This window comes from Eretmochelys imbricata, chromosome 10 (genome assembly GCF_965152235.1).
Source record: "Eretmochelys imbricata isolate rEreImb1 chromosome 10, rEreImb1.hap1, whole genome shotgun sequence".
Classification (NCBI taxonomy): domain Eukaryota; kingdom Metazoa; phylum Chordata; order Testudines; family Cheloniidae; genus Eretmochelys; species Eretmochelys imbricata.
This window is the reverse complement of record NC_135581.1, coordinates 32,988,819-33,003,295: the sequence shown is the minus strand read 5'-3', so window position 1 is coordinate 33,003,295 and position 14,477 is coordinate 32,988,819. Positions and strand designations below refer to the sequence as shown.

Below are 14,477 nucleotides of genomic sequence, written 5' to 3'. Positions count from 1 at the left end.
CAACCCAGGATCTACCTCAAAGAAAATGTAGAAATAAGCTGAGATCAAGTGCTTAATATACATAATTATACATTTTCCCTACTTACCGAGTCTCAATGTGACACTTGTGACTACACATTATCTGCCAGTGTCTCAAAATTCAGGTTGTAATTTGAAATAGCTAGTCACATGCAGTCCTGCAGATGAGCATCTGTGAGACAGGTGTGATACTTGGACTTGATCATCTTCATTTGTGAGAACACCATCTCATACAGATGGGTGGAACAAAAGTAAGCTTCCACTTTTAAAGCAGGACAATAGAAGGGGGTACTTTTCTCGGTTTACGAGTCCCCAAAATTTGCTGTCCCTTGATCTGGCTTTCAGCTCAATGTCACTTTGCATGGTAATTTTCTCTGTATCAATTCCACTACTTTGTAAATCAAACACCTGATGGAATGTCACAGCCAACGCACCAATGTCTGCTGGAAGGAATGGATTTGAGATACACATGACGATTGGCTCCATCATGTCTAATTCTTGAAATTGCCTGTTGAATTCCTCTGCTAATTTGGTCAGCTATGCACAGAACATTTCTGGATGGAAGCATTTTTCTTTGTCTTAAATTTTTTCTAGTATTTTCTCCAGACTCAGGAAGTGTTGCAGCATATTATCCTTTAACTGGGAGGACCACATGTGACGTTGCACTCCATATGTTTTATGGAAATATGCTTATGAGTGTGAATGTGATGTAACTGGAATATGCTTTATGCAAAAGATCTATTGTAAGGTATCATAACAAAGGTTATAACCTACTGAATATATTCCTCCTATTTGTATGTATGTATCATTCTTGTATCTGAAGCTAGAAATATGAAGTATAACTCTGAGGTCCTATTGTAATTATGCAAAGTGTGGGCCATTAATGGTGGTTTAGAATCTTGATGGCTCCCGTTGACTCGGACAATTGGTTGTAAATGGCTCTGTTTACTTTCAAACCTTCCTGTGTGCTTGTGGGCCAGCCCAGGAAGAATGGAGTCTGGGGACTCACAGGACATGTGATCATGACACCTGATACTGGAATCCATCTTAAATCTGTTACTTTTCCATTTAAAAGGGGGAGGGTGGTGGGAGGGACCCAGAGAGACAAAAGAGTCCCACCTTGTGCCAAAGCTATGAAAGGGGGTGGAACAGAACAAAGAGGGTTCCAAGTCATGAGAAAACCCCTGCTTTCCACCTAAGATGTCTGCTGGAACTAACAAGGACTGTACCAGGGGAAAGGATTAGGCCCAGACTAGGAAGGAGTCTAGTCTGTGAAAGAAGCTTATTGGAACATCTCTGAGGGTGAGATTTACCTGTAATCAGTTTCTTAAGGTACTAGGCTTAGACTTCCGTGTTTTTGCTTTATTTTGCTTGGTGACTTACTTTGTTCTATCTGTTATTACTTGAAACTACTTAAATCCTACTTTTTGTACTTAATAAAATCACTTTTCTTTATTAATGAACCCAGAGTAAGTGATTAATACCTGGGGGAGAAAATAGCTGTGCATATCTCTCTATCAGTGTTATGGAGGGCGGACGATTTATGAGTTTACCCTGTATAATATACAGAGTAAAACAGATTCGTTTGGGGTTTGGATCCAACTGGGAGGTGGGTGTCTGGGTGCTGGAGACAGGTAAACCTGCTGAGCTGTTTTCAGTTTAGTCTGCAGGTTTGGGGGCATGGCCAAGACCCTGGGTCTGTGTTGCAGCAGGCTAGCATGTCTGGCTCAACAAGACAGGGTTCTGGAGTCCCGAGCTGGCAGGGAAAATGGGCTCAGAGGTAATCTCAGCACATCATGTGACAGTCCCAGGAGGGTCTTTGTGACTGAACCCATCACACTACCGACCCAGTATCAATTTGAATGTATTCACTGCACTGATCGTATGTGATAGGTCTCTGTCCTTTCCCAACAGTTCACTGTTCAGCTCGTTCAGTTAGGATGTTATGTCAGTAAGGAGGAACCTGAACTCTAGCAGCCATGCATTGTCTGATGGCTCATTGCACACTTCGTTCCTTGATTTTAGAAAAGTGATGATTTCAGGCATTAGATCCAAAATTCGATCCTGCTTAATCACCTCACATCCACATAGAGGAGCAGCTCACCATAAGCAGAATCCACTTCTTCAAGTAAAAACAACGAGGAGTCCGGTGGCACCTTAAAGATTTAACAGATTTATTTAGGCGTAAGCTTTCGTGGGTAAAAAACCCACTTCAGATGCATGGAGTGAAAATTACAGATGCAGTCATAAAAATACTGACACATGAAGAGAAGGGAGTTACCTTACAAGTGGAGAACCAGTGTTGACAGGGCCAATTCAATCAGGGTGGATGTGGTCCACTCCCAATAATTGATGAGGAGATGTCAATATCAAGAGAAGGAAAATTGCTTTTGTAAGGATTTAAACAAGCGGTGCTGGAGGGCTCTTGCTCAAATTGAGTTTACAGTTCTGACAATGATTTTCATTACATGTGAAAAATCCGTTAACTTTACTCGCTAGTGCTTGCTGGTGGATTACACAGTGGTAATCCACAAATGAAGGAAAATCTGGATCATGTCAGCATGTGCGTCAAGCATGGGGGGTGCACCATCTGTTGTGATCGAAACAAGTTTCTTGACTGGAATGATTTTCTCAAGCATGTACTTTTTGAATTTGTCATAGATATCTTCACCTTTTGTTCTTTCTTTAAGGGTCAAAACAGTCAGAAGGTCCTCTTTAGTTGTCACGTCCTTAAAAACCATTTGAACAAAAACAATTACCTGGGCTGTGTCGGTCATGTCGGCTCATTCATTGAACTGCAGTGAAAAGCATTCGCAGTCATTCAAATCCTCTTGTAGTTGCAGAAGGATGTCTTCAGACAAAGATTCCATCCGTCTGGCTACTGTGGAAGCACCGAGTGATATGCTCTGGATTGCTGTCTTTATTTCCTCTTTGTTTTTAAAGTCTTTAAATAAGGAGTGCCACAGTCATTGCTTCTTTAAATACTTCTCCATCTGTAAACGATTTCTTGTGTTTTGCCAGCAGATGGCAAACATGTAACGATGCTTCAGCAGAGACCTTCCCTTTTGCTGCTGGTTTAGTAAAAAATGACAGTTGAGTTTTCAAAGCAGCCTTCAATTAATTAACTTTATTTGTATGAAGTGCGCTGTTCAAGGGGAAACTGTTCTTGAATTTGCTATGCATTGTTTGTGATATCTTTCTAAATTCCCCTTTTTACTTCTGGATATACTTGTGTGACAGAGAAGACATACACACTTACCTTTTACTGTTGCAAACAGAAATTCATTTTCCCATTCCGAATGGAAAGTTGTAGGTTTTTGGTTTATTTTTAGATGGCTCGGGTTCATCACTCTTTGTTAGCTAGGTATGTATTTTTTATTATAAAAAGAGAAAACAGGAGAGCACTAGCTACGACTGTAGTCTATAGGAAGCGCTTCTGAGCGGTAGACATGCATGCCACGCACGATAAGCTTTTTTTCTTTTCTTTTTTTTCAATTCTGCATTTGCAAACAATAATAAGTGCTGTTTTAAAAGTAGTTGCAAAGCTGTTCCAAATTAATAACTTGTCATGTTGAGGGGATCAATTCATCATCCCTAGCTATCATGGGCAGTAGGTAAAGCTTCCCAGCGGGGAACCTAGCTCCCTGTCCCACCTCTTCTGTCCATGGCCAGCCCACACTCAACCCCAGCCCCGCCTCCGGCCCCACTCACTGCATCTTGCCACAAGACCTCCCCACCCAGTCCCTCCTCATCCCCCGCCTGCTGCAAGACCCCCCTTCCTGTGTCCAGACCCCCTCTCTCCTGATGCTAGTCTCTTCACCCAGCTGCCATGAGACACCTTCCCCACTGTCTGCTGCTCACTTCCTCACCCCCGTAGCCTGCTCCCAGATCCCACCCGTCTGCCGCAAGAAACTCTCCCCGCCTGCCACAAGACCCCCCACTGCCTTCCACTTGCCTCCTCACCTCCCTGGCCCGCCGCCGGATCCCCCCTGCCTGCTACTGGCCTGCTGCTCACCTCCTCCCCGGCCTGCCGCCAGATCCCCCTCACCTGGTCACTCGCTTCCATCCCTGCCCACCACAAGACCCCTCCCCCGCCTGTTGCTTGTCTCCTCACCTGCCCACCACAAGGCCCTCCCCCTTGCCTGTCGCTCGCCTCCTCAGTCCCTGGTCCACTGCCAGGTACCCAGCACTTGCCACTCACCTTTTCACCTGCCTGCCGCTCGCCTCCTTGCCCCCCGGCCCGCCTCCAGATCCCCCTACCTCCCACTCACCTCCTCATCCCCTGGCCTGTCGCCAGATCCTCCCGCCTGCTGCTTGCCTCCTCACCCACCAACCACAGGATCCCTCCCTCGCCTGCTGCTTGCTTCCTCACCCCCCGGGCCTGCTGCCAGATCCCCCCTGCCTGCCACTAGCCTACTGCTCACCTCCTCACCTGCCCACCACAAGATCGCATACCCACCTGCCCACCGCAAGGCCCATCCCCCACCTGCCACTTGCCCGTGGCCTGCCACCAGATCCCCCCCACCTGCCGCTGACCTGGACACCCAGCTGCCGTTCGCCTCCTCACCTGCCTGCCACAAAACCCCCCTGCCTGCCACTTGCCTCCCCAGCCCACTGCCAGACCCCTCCCCCCCGCCTGCCGCTCACCACCTCACTTCCCTGGCCTGCCACCAGATCCCCCCCACACCTGCCACTCTTCTCCTCACCGCCTCCCCGCTGGATCCCCCACACCTGCCCCTGGCCTCCTCACCCCCGGCCCGCTGCCAGATCCCCTTTGCCTGCTGCTCACCTCCTCACCCTCTGGCCCGCCACCAGATCCCCCCGTCTACCACTCACCTGCTGCTTGCCTCCTTAGCCACCCAGCACAAGACAACCCCACCTGCCACTCACCTCCTCACCCCCTTGGCCCGCTGCAAGATCCCCCCTGCCTGCTGCTCACCTCCTCACCCTCTGGCCCGCCACCAGATCCCCCCACCTACCACTCACCTGCTGCTTGCCTCCTTAGCCACCCAGCACAAAACACCCCCACCTGCCACTCACCTCCTCACCCCCTTGGCCCGCTCCCAGATCCCCCCTCCTGCCAGTTGCCTCCTCACCCTCCCGCCACAAGACCCTCACCAGCCCACGGCTCTCCTCCTGATCCCCCTACTTACTGTGTCCCTCTTCACGCCCCTAACTCCGTGGGGGTGGAGGAGAGGAGGGACCTGGTGAATGGCGTGGACCTCTAGAGCGGGTGTGGAGTGGAGGAGGAATAAAACGAGATGGGAGACTGAGGTTGACTGTCAGAGGTTCCATGATCAACTAGTCGATCATGATCTACTGGTTGGTGACCACTGTTGTAGTGAGTGAGACATGAAGTACTGAAAAGCAGTCCCGCCTTTGGTATGAGATTCAGAGAATGAGTTTTGCAGGCCTATGTTCAGTGTCTATTGAGTCCGTGGTTTTTAGTGTCTACCGAAGTTATGGAGTACTTGTGGCACCTTAGAGACTAACAAATTTATTTGAGCATAAGCTTTCGTGGGCTACAGCTCACTTCATCGGATGCATACAGTTGGAAATACAGTAGGACGATTTTATATACATAGAGAACATGAAACAATGGGTGTTACCACTAAAACCTCTCCAGCGCACTATCAAGGATCTACAACCTATCCTGAAGGAAGACCCATCACTCTCACAGATCTTGGGAGACAGGCCAGTCCTTGCTTACAGACAGCCCCCCAACCTGAAGCAAATACTCACCAGCATCCACACACCACACAACAAAAATGTTAGGGGGCTTATTCCTTCACCCACTTACTTCCCTGGTCCTTCTCGCATGAACAGAGAGCAACAATACCCGAAGTCCAAAGGTGCAAACAATTCGATGTTTATTGGGGTGAACTTCCAGCAAGCATGATTCCAGTTTCCTTCCTTAGTATCCTCCTTCCCAGCTCTGACACCACAGAGCCTTACACCTGTGTCCCTGTTCCCATTAACTACCCTTAGCCAAACATGATTCCAACTTCCTTACTCCCATTCCCTGTTCCCATTTCCCCCTTTAGCAAAACATGATTCCAATTTTCTTACCCCCATTCCCTGTTCCCATCTCCCTTACCCACATGCCCACCCCCACTCACTCACTTCCTCATTGACTACAGATTATATAGTAAAACTTGAGTTCTGCTTAGCTATACCTTAACCAATCATTTTCCTGAAATTTAACTAACCAATCCTAACATATTGTAACATGATTATGTAACCAATTATATCCCACCACCTTAATTAGTTTACACCCAGCAAAATTAATTATACAGCAGACAGGAACAATCACAGAACCAGACAGAGATTATACAGACAAACAACAGCAAAGTGGGAACTGTAATGACAAGACAATACAGAAGTGAGGATTTCACATCCCAGCTATTGATAAGTGAATTCTTGCCAGACAGGATGCTATCAAACTAAGTTTCCTTTTACATTTTCTAGGCACTTCCCTTTCTCTGGAGGTGATAGGAATACAGTCCTGTCCTGATAGTGCCTAACAGCCCAATAGCACCTTATTTCAATGTGACTAGGTTGGAATGTGAGGATGTGACTGTTTGCTTCCCAGCTTATGGCTGCCTCTGCTGCTTAGCCAAAGGCCTTAGCCTAAGAACAGGGCCTCAGACTGTCACAGTAAGAGAAGGCCCTTACACCAGCAGACAGTGATTTTGATTCTTTCTTTTATACCTCTGGAACTAGCCAAGTGATAAGAATACACCTAAATTCTTAAAGTACAGGCCTTTGCAGACAGGCCTGAATATCTATATCCTAACAAACACTAATCCAGGAACCTATCCTTGCAACAAAGTCCATTGCCAACTGTGTCCACATATCTATTCAGGGGATACCATCATAGGGCCTAATCACATCAGCCACACTATCAGAGGCTCGTTTACCTATACATCTACCAATGTGATATATGCCATCATGTTCCAGCAATGCCCCTCTGCCATGTACATTGGCCAAATCGGCAGTCTCTATGTAAAAGAATAAATGGACACAAATCAGACGTCAAGAATTATAACATTCAAAAACCAGTCGGAGAACCCTTCAATCTCTCTGGTCACTTGATTACAGACCTAAAAGTCACAATATTACCACAAAAACCCCTCCAAAAACAGACTCCAACAAGAGACTGCTGAATTGGAATTAATTTGCAAACTGGACACCATTACATTAGGCTTGAATAAAGACTGGGAGTGGATGTGTCATTACACAAAGTAAAACTATTTCACCATGTTTATTCCCTCTTCCCCCCTCCCCCCCCCCCCCCCCCCCCCCCCGTTCCTCACACATTCTTGTCAACTGCTGGAAAAATGGCCCATCTTGATTATCACTACAAAAGGTTTTTTTCCTCTCCTGCTGGTAATAGCTCACCTTAACTAATCACTCTCCTTATAGTGTGTATGGTAACACCCATTGTTTCATGTTCTCTGTGTATATAAAATCTCCCCACTGTATCTTCCACTGCATGCATCTGATGAAGTGGGCTGTAGCCCACAAAAGCTTTTGCTCAAATAAATTTGTTAGTCTCTTAGGTGCCACAAGTAACCCTGTTCTTTTTGCGGATACAGACTAACACGGCTGCTACTCTGAAACCTAACAAAGTTATTAATTTAGGACAGGCTTGTCTTTTGAAGGTGCTGTGCAGATTTCCTTTGAGAATAAGAAGTCAGAGGTCAGATAAGGAATGACTGTTTTGTGAAAAGCGTTCACTCAGGGGAGATACAATGTTTCTGTCTTTTATTATTTTTCTGTGTGAGTTCATTTGAGAGTGCAGTGATTGGTTTCAGCTGGACATTGGGGCATTTGATGCAGTGAATGAGCTACACCCCATGTTGTGATAGGCATGTGTAGGACCTATGGATATTGAAAAGTGGAAACTTGGCTTATTTGAATCCCAGGAACCATCCCCCAACAAAGCCCCAACACATAACCAAGCTGTGCATGTGTGAAATAAGGGCCATTAGGGATTTTTATTTCAGATAGTCTTGCCAGAAGGCCCAACATAGTTGTTTCTCAATGCTTAAAATGTAAAACCATTGCAGGAGTCTGAAATACTGAAAAGCATTCAATGGCTCCTTTGGTCTGAGATTGAGAGAATGAGTTTTGCAGGTTTACATTCAACAAAGCCACTCAGGCCCAGATCTTCAAAGGTATTTAGGCTCCTAACTTCCATTGAAAGATTACCCTTGTTTTAGTAGGCATAATTATCATTGGTGTTAAAATAATCTTCCTCTGTCCTCCTGTGACAGTGAACTACCCAGCTGCTGAGACTATATTGTACAAGGGGTATTTCTTTTCTTTTCAGTTATTGGGCTAGTAATGAGATTCCTTATTGTCAGATCACAGGGCTCGGCGAAGGGAAGCGACTACTCCATTTTCCCTGCACTGGTAACTACGGATAGGGCAAGTTCCCTCTACGGCTGCGTCTACACTATAGACCTTGTCTCATGGGTAACTGCTCTTTGCTGGCAGGCGAGAGCTCTCCTGCTGACTTAATTAAACCACCTCCAACCAGCGGCGGGAGCGATGTTGGCACAAGAGCCCCTACACCACACACCTGCACTTTTGTTGGTGAAGCTTATGTCCATCAGGGGGCTGGTTTTTTCACACCCCTGACCAACAAAAGTGGTAGCGCAGACAAAGCCGAACTTCCCTCCTTTCCGGACCCAGGGCCACTTCCTGCTGCGACGACCCCGCCTGCCCAGGGCACGAGGACAGGTGCGCCGCCGGGCAGCTGAGCGCTCCAGCACCAGGAGCGGCGAGCCCGGGGCGGGCGAAGCGGCCCCGCCTCCCGTGACTGGCAAGAGCCGAGAGCGGATCCCCGGGCCGGTCCCCCTCTCACGTGACTGACAAACGGCCGCCGCCGCCACCACCACTGTGGGAGCTCCCCTAACTATTATTTCCGGGCCCTCCCCTGCCTAGCTCTTCCCGAGCATGCCCAACAGGGCACACAGGTGTGGCTTTGCGCATGCTTACACAAACACGTTTGGGAGGTGGGCCTTGTGACGTGCCGGTATGCTTTACGCATGCGCAAAGGGACAAGGCGACGGAAAGCGCTCTAGTGTTCACGGGCAACCGCCACCGTTTGTTCTACGCATGCGCGCCAGATCATGCGCGCATGCGCCTCGGATGGAATTTGTTGCCGCCTGGCTGTTTGCCCCAAGGGGTGCGGAGCGGATGGAGCCCGCCCCTCCCAGCAGAGGTTAGAGGGGCCAAGGGAGGCCGGGGAGAGCCGGTGTAGCGGGAGGGGGGGCCCTGCCTGCAGCTTGGGGGGAGGTTTCCTATTGCCCTGACAGCCCTGGCACCGCTGCTTGTTCCGTGACATCAGCACGTATAGGTGATGTCACTACTGTGCCATTATACCATGGTCACGTCAGGCTGTGCTGCTTTGATGTCATCGTACCATCATCACTGTGTTACCTAGCAGCATGATGTCTCCCCAGCACCTGCTGGGAAATGGGGCAAGACTAGTGACAACTCCACGGGCAGCCTCTGCCCACCAGCAGATGAGGCACTTGACACAGCACTGCGCAGGTTAAGGTTTCCTAATGTGCAATCCACGCCTACCAGTGGTACCTCCTCCTTTCTGTAGCTAGTATACGTGCAGAAAGTCGAGCTGGCCTGATCACCTTAAACCTTTCCAACCTCCCACGGCCTAGAAAGGGACAAAGGACAAACGCTGGTTCAGGGGAGCATAAACAATACTAGCTCACTTTCTTTTTTTTTAAGCATAGGTAAAGTTATCTGTAACTCATATTTAGGGCAATGGGAAACATTGCTATACAATTCAGTCTGATTTTCATGGATTTTAAAAAGTGGCAAAACATCTAACTGGAATTGTGGAGTAAACATATTACAGTATGGGATTTGGTGAATAAATGCCCTTTAAAAGAAAGAGTAAAGCCACTGTTAAATTATTCTCTTTTTATTATACCTTTTAAAATGCTCGTCTCTTATCTAAGTGGATTGTGATAGTACATGATAAAAGTCTATCAAATAATTACTGGTATATAGAATGTAGATCAGGAGTTTCCGTTCTCCCTGTCTTCCAACACAGGAACAAGGGGATATCAATGGAATTAAATTATGGCAAATGTAAAAAAATTTCACAGGTGTAATTATACTGTGGAACTCATTGCCACAGGTTGTCTTTGAGGCCGTAACATTAGCAAAATTCAAAGAGAGATTGAGCATTTATATGGATAACAAGAACATTCATAGTTACAATAGATAATGGTAACAAATTTTGAAAGAGAGATGAAAATGCTTCATTGCTCAAACCAACCTCTAACTATTAGGGATTATAGTGAGGTCTTCATGGGGGCAGATAATCCCATATCTTCATACTGAGTGGTTTCATGCATCTTTCTCTGAAGCATCTGGTACTGGCCATTGTTAGGGACAGCATATCATACTGGATGGATCTCAGGTCCAATCCAGGTGGCAACTCCTATATTCTGTAGTAATTGTTCTGTGGATTGAAGATTTCAGTATTCAGTGTGGCATCTATCCCTAGGATTAAATTCACTAAAAATTAAATTTATATTACTAAAGTGAAGCCAAAACAATTGCCATATCTAGGGCTTGCTTCTCCTCTCTTATCAGTATATATCAGAAATAACTCCGTTGACTTCAGTAGAATTAAACAGGCAAGAGAGGTGAATCAGGCCTTTCATGCAGATTCTACACGTAACCAAGCGGTGCAGAGATGAAATAATAAATGCCTTTAGGAATTTGCAGTAAAAATTAAAATGTGGGATATTGTTAAAAATTGTGTGGATTTTTCCTTAAGCTATTGCAGCACTGTCTTATGGTTACAGATATTTATAGTAATCAAATTCATGGTTAGCTACTTCACTCACTTGTGCTGTTCCTTAAAAATAGGTAATGCACGTTCACTCAGGCCACATTACCTGGGGATTCAGCAGTTGAGGACTCTCTCTGCAGCTTCTTCAAGGCAGCAAAGTGGAAATCTGCCTTTCGCTTTCAAGGACAGAAGGGACTGGGTACAGAAAGAGCTCATCCTGGGTGGAAAAGCAGAGGGTGTGGTGGTTTAAGACAGTGCTACTCAAAGTGGTGGTCTGCGGGCCGGTGCCGGTCCACGGGCCATCGGCTGCCGGTGTGTGCGCACATTGTGGGGAAAAATTGCCGGTCCCCCACATCAGATAGCTTGAGAGGCACTGGTTTAAGACAAAGTGTTGGCCTTGAGCCTGCAAACATTCTCATGCTCAGCTTTATTTCCAGCTTAGGGTTACTGTGCTACTGGCCTAGTGTGTGCCCTTGGGCAAGTCACCTTCCCCCACTTTATGCTTCAGTTTCCTCATCTGTAAAATGCAGTTAATGATACTGACATCTTTTGTAAAGTGCTTCAGGATCTATTGATGAAAAGTGCTATATAAAAACTAGGTCTTATTATGATTTATTATTACTATCACAGGTAGTTGAATTGACTTCAGTGGGCTACTCATGGTAGTAAAGTTAAGCACAAGTGTTAGCAGGGACTTTATTATTATCATGAGTAAATACATATATTATGATAATACTCAAAGGCCCTAGTCCTAATTGGGGCCCCATTGTGCTGGACATTGTACAGATGTTAGAAAATCTCATGTCTCCAGGTGGGTGCGGTCATTGCTTTAGCACTGAAAAAGTCCCAAGTGGGATTGAAGTTCAGATCTCATTGAGATCCGTGGAGTGGGGATAGGTAAGTTTCCACCTTAGCTGCCTGCTGCTGGTGATCGGCTGGAGGTAGTTTTTTGCATGCTGGTTATTAGGACACAGTGCTCTTTACAAAGATGTATCTTTGTTATTGAAACATCTAGAAACTTTTTAAAGATCAGCTTTAGAGTCCAAGAAAAATAGACCACAGGTCCTTTTACATATGATTTCCCCCCCCCAGCCCTAGCCATATGTGATAATAGGGATATCCAGTGGAAGTGCCTAGTGATACGGTACAGCAACATAAACAGGGTGCTATGATTAAATACTTTGTTCTAGACGACTCAATCTCAAACTATGTTTCAGGTGTGTGCAAAGCCCTTGTTTATGGTTTGTAGAATTAATATTTTTGAGAAGCAGGCATCAGAGCATTTCAAATGAAGGTCTGTGAGATGGTCTCTTGTTCTTTTGCAGTAGTCTGCAGAATGGAAATAAGTGGGAATTCCTGTTCTAAACTGAAATTGTTTGTATGATATCAGAGCTTAACAATAGCATTCAGATGGGGTGTGTAACAATGGTAAGTAACATTGCAATGGGATACAGAGTGGTCTGGAATTTAAGTTAGTAAGAGAAAAAGTAGTTTACTTGAGAGAAATGTAAAAATACATTTTGGGAGCAATGAACCAAATCAGCAAGTCTATTTTTAATAGACTTGGTCAGCTTGATGAGCAGGTGAGGTTATTAATTACTTCTTAAAGCTATTTGACTTGAATGTGGTACTGATGGTATTTTGTGGTTGCACTTGTACATGGATTCATAAGAACATAAGAATAGCTATGCTGGGTCAGACCAATGACTGGTCCATTTGTCCCCGTATCCTGTCTTCCAACAGTTGCCAGTGCCAGATGCTTCAGAGGGAATGAACAGAATAGGGCAATTATCAAGTAATACATTTCCTGTGATCCAGTCCCAGCTTTTAGCAGTGAGTGGTTTAGTGACACCTCTGACCATCTGAGTTAATAGCCATTGATGGACCTATCCACCATGATCTTTTTTGAAGCCAGTTATAGTTTTGACCTTCACAACATCCCCTGGCAATAAGTTCCAGAGGTTGACTGTGCGTTGTGTTAAGAAGTATTTAATGAAATTAAGGGACCCCTGGTTCTTGTGTTATGAGAAGGGGTAAATAACACTTCCCTATTCACTTTCTCCACACCATTAATTATTTTGTAGACCTTTATCATATCCTAACTTAGTCATCTTTTTTCTAAGATGAACAGTCCTCATTTTTGTTGCTCTTTTCTGTACCTTTTTCAATTCTGATATATCTTTTTTGGGATGGGATGACCAAATCTGCATGCTGTATTCAAGGTGTGGGCATATTATGGATTTCTGTAGTGGCATTATGATATTTTCTTATCTATCCCTTTCCTAATATTCTTTTAGCTTTTTTGATTGCCATTGCACATTGAGATGTTTTCTGCTCACCCAGGGCCATAGAGAAGCCATACCTTGTGGACAGTCCAGCAATATAGTGAGTCTGTCATACTGTGTTTACAGATAAGTGCATGTGCTGGAGATACTACTGTGACGAGCATGGTATAAGAACCTGTGTAGAACTGGATAGACAGAGACTGCATGAGGGAAGGTGTGTGAGAGGCATAGGGGTCTCTGCTCCTCAGGAAGGTCTGCTTTGTATTTGTGAGTTTCTTTCCAGCAGGAATGGGAAGTAATGAGGACTGTAGGAAAGTTTTTAGTTGCAGTATTTGGGTTGGAAATATGCCAGGGGGTCTGTCTCTTTCTATGTGGTTTCCAGCACAAACACCAGTTCTTTCCCCATGCTGTGTTTTGACTGGCTTGATTGAAGACTCTGCTACCAACCTTCCAGATCTTTTGTAACTAGCCTTCAAGGGAGGGGAAGTAATATTTATGGTGCCAGCACAGCAGCATGGAGCAACTCTTCATTGGGAACTTTCTATAATTAGAAACCTAGGTGCGTATGGAAAAAAGAAACATTTAATTTAATTTTTGAAGAATGAGGCGCCTCCAACCTTCCCGCTACTTAGACCCTATCTCTTGGGACCTCCTTAAATTATGGCCACCCTTGAGGGACCATCAGTGCCAATACTTTATTGATCTGCTCTTGAGTGAGATGATGCACTCCCCCAGACATGGGTGAGCTGCTTTTTTAGCAGTCCAAGCTATGGCTGTCACACAGACTGTGATTTGAGTCTGGGTCTCCTGCTCTTCAGTGTCAGGCACTGCAAATGTATCAGTTGCTCCCAGTTCTCTGCATCCCACATCAGAATACGCACTCTCCTTCAAAGCTGTGCTGCTGATGGAGCCGTGGGCATATGGAACCAGCATGGCTCTCTGTAGGATGGTGTAATCTGCACTATCTCCTCAAGGGAACAACAAATAATGATGTCAGAATCAGACCCTTAATTTTTAAAGGGTCTGATTTTGCCACCCTTACTGATGTTTCATGCTTTATTCCCCAGGTAATCCTGTTCAAATTAAGGAATAATCACAGAGTAACATATTATTTATCAGTAAGGGTGGCAGAATCCGGATCTTTGAGAATGAGGCCTTCATGAATAATGGACATGGAAGTGTATTTAGTAGCAAGGTAGAAAACAGGTGTCTACAGAATACAGAGGAGGTTTCAGGAAGATATCTATCCCAGACCTGCACTTTTCTGATGATAAAGATGAGATGACTGAAGAAGAGATCCTGGAACAAATTGATGATTTAAAGACAATAAGTCACCA

At 45.5% G+C, this 14,477-nt stretch overlaps 1 protein-coding gene across 2 annotated transcripts in view; it reads left to right on the top strand.

The window, feature by feature from the left end:
- Positions 1-9,179: 9,179 nt before the first annotated feature.
- Positions 9,180-14,477, top strand: part of SLX4 (SLX4 structure-specific endonuclease subunit) — a 38,447-nt gene continuing 33,149 nt past the window's right edge. For both annotated transcript variants that reach the window (XM_077828393.1, XM_077828392.1), the window contains exon 1: positions 9,180-9,250. The gene's annotated coding sequence lies outside the window, so the exon portion shown is untranslated. The remainder of the gene's footprint in view (positions 9,251-14,477) is intronic.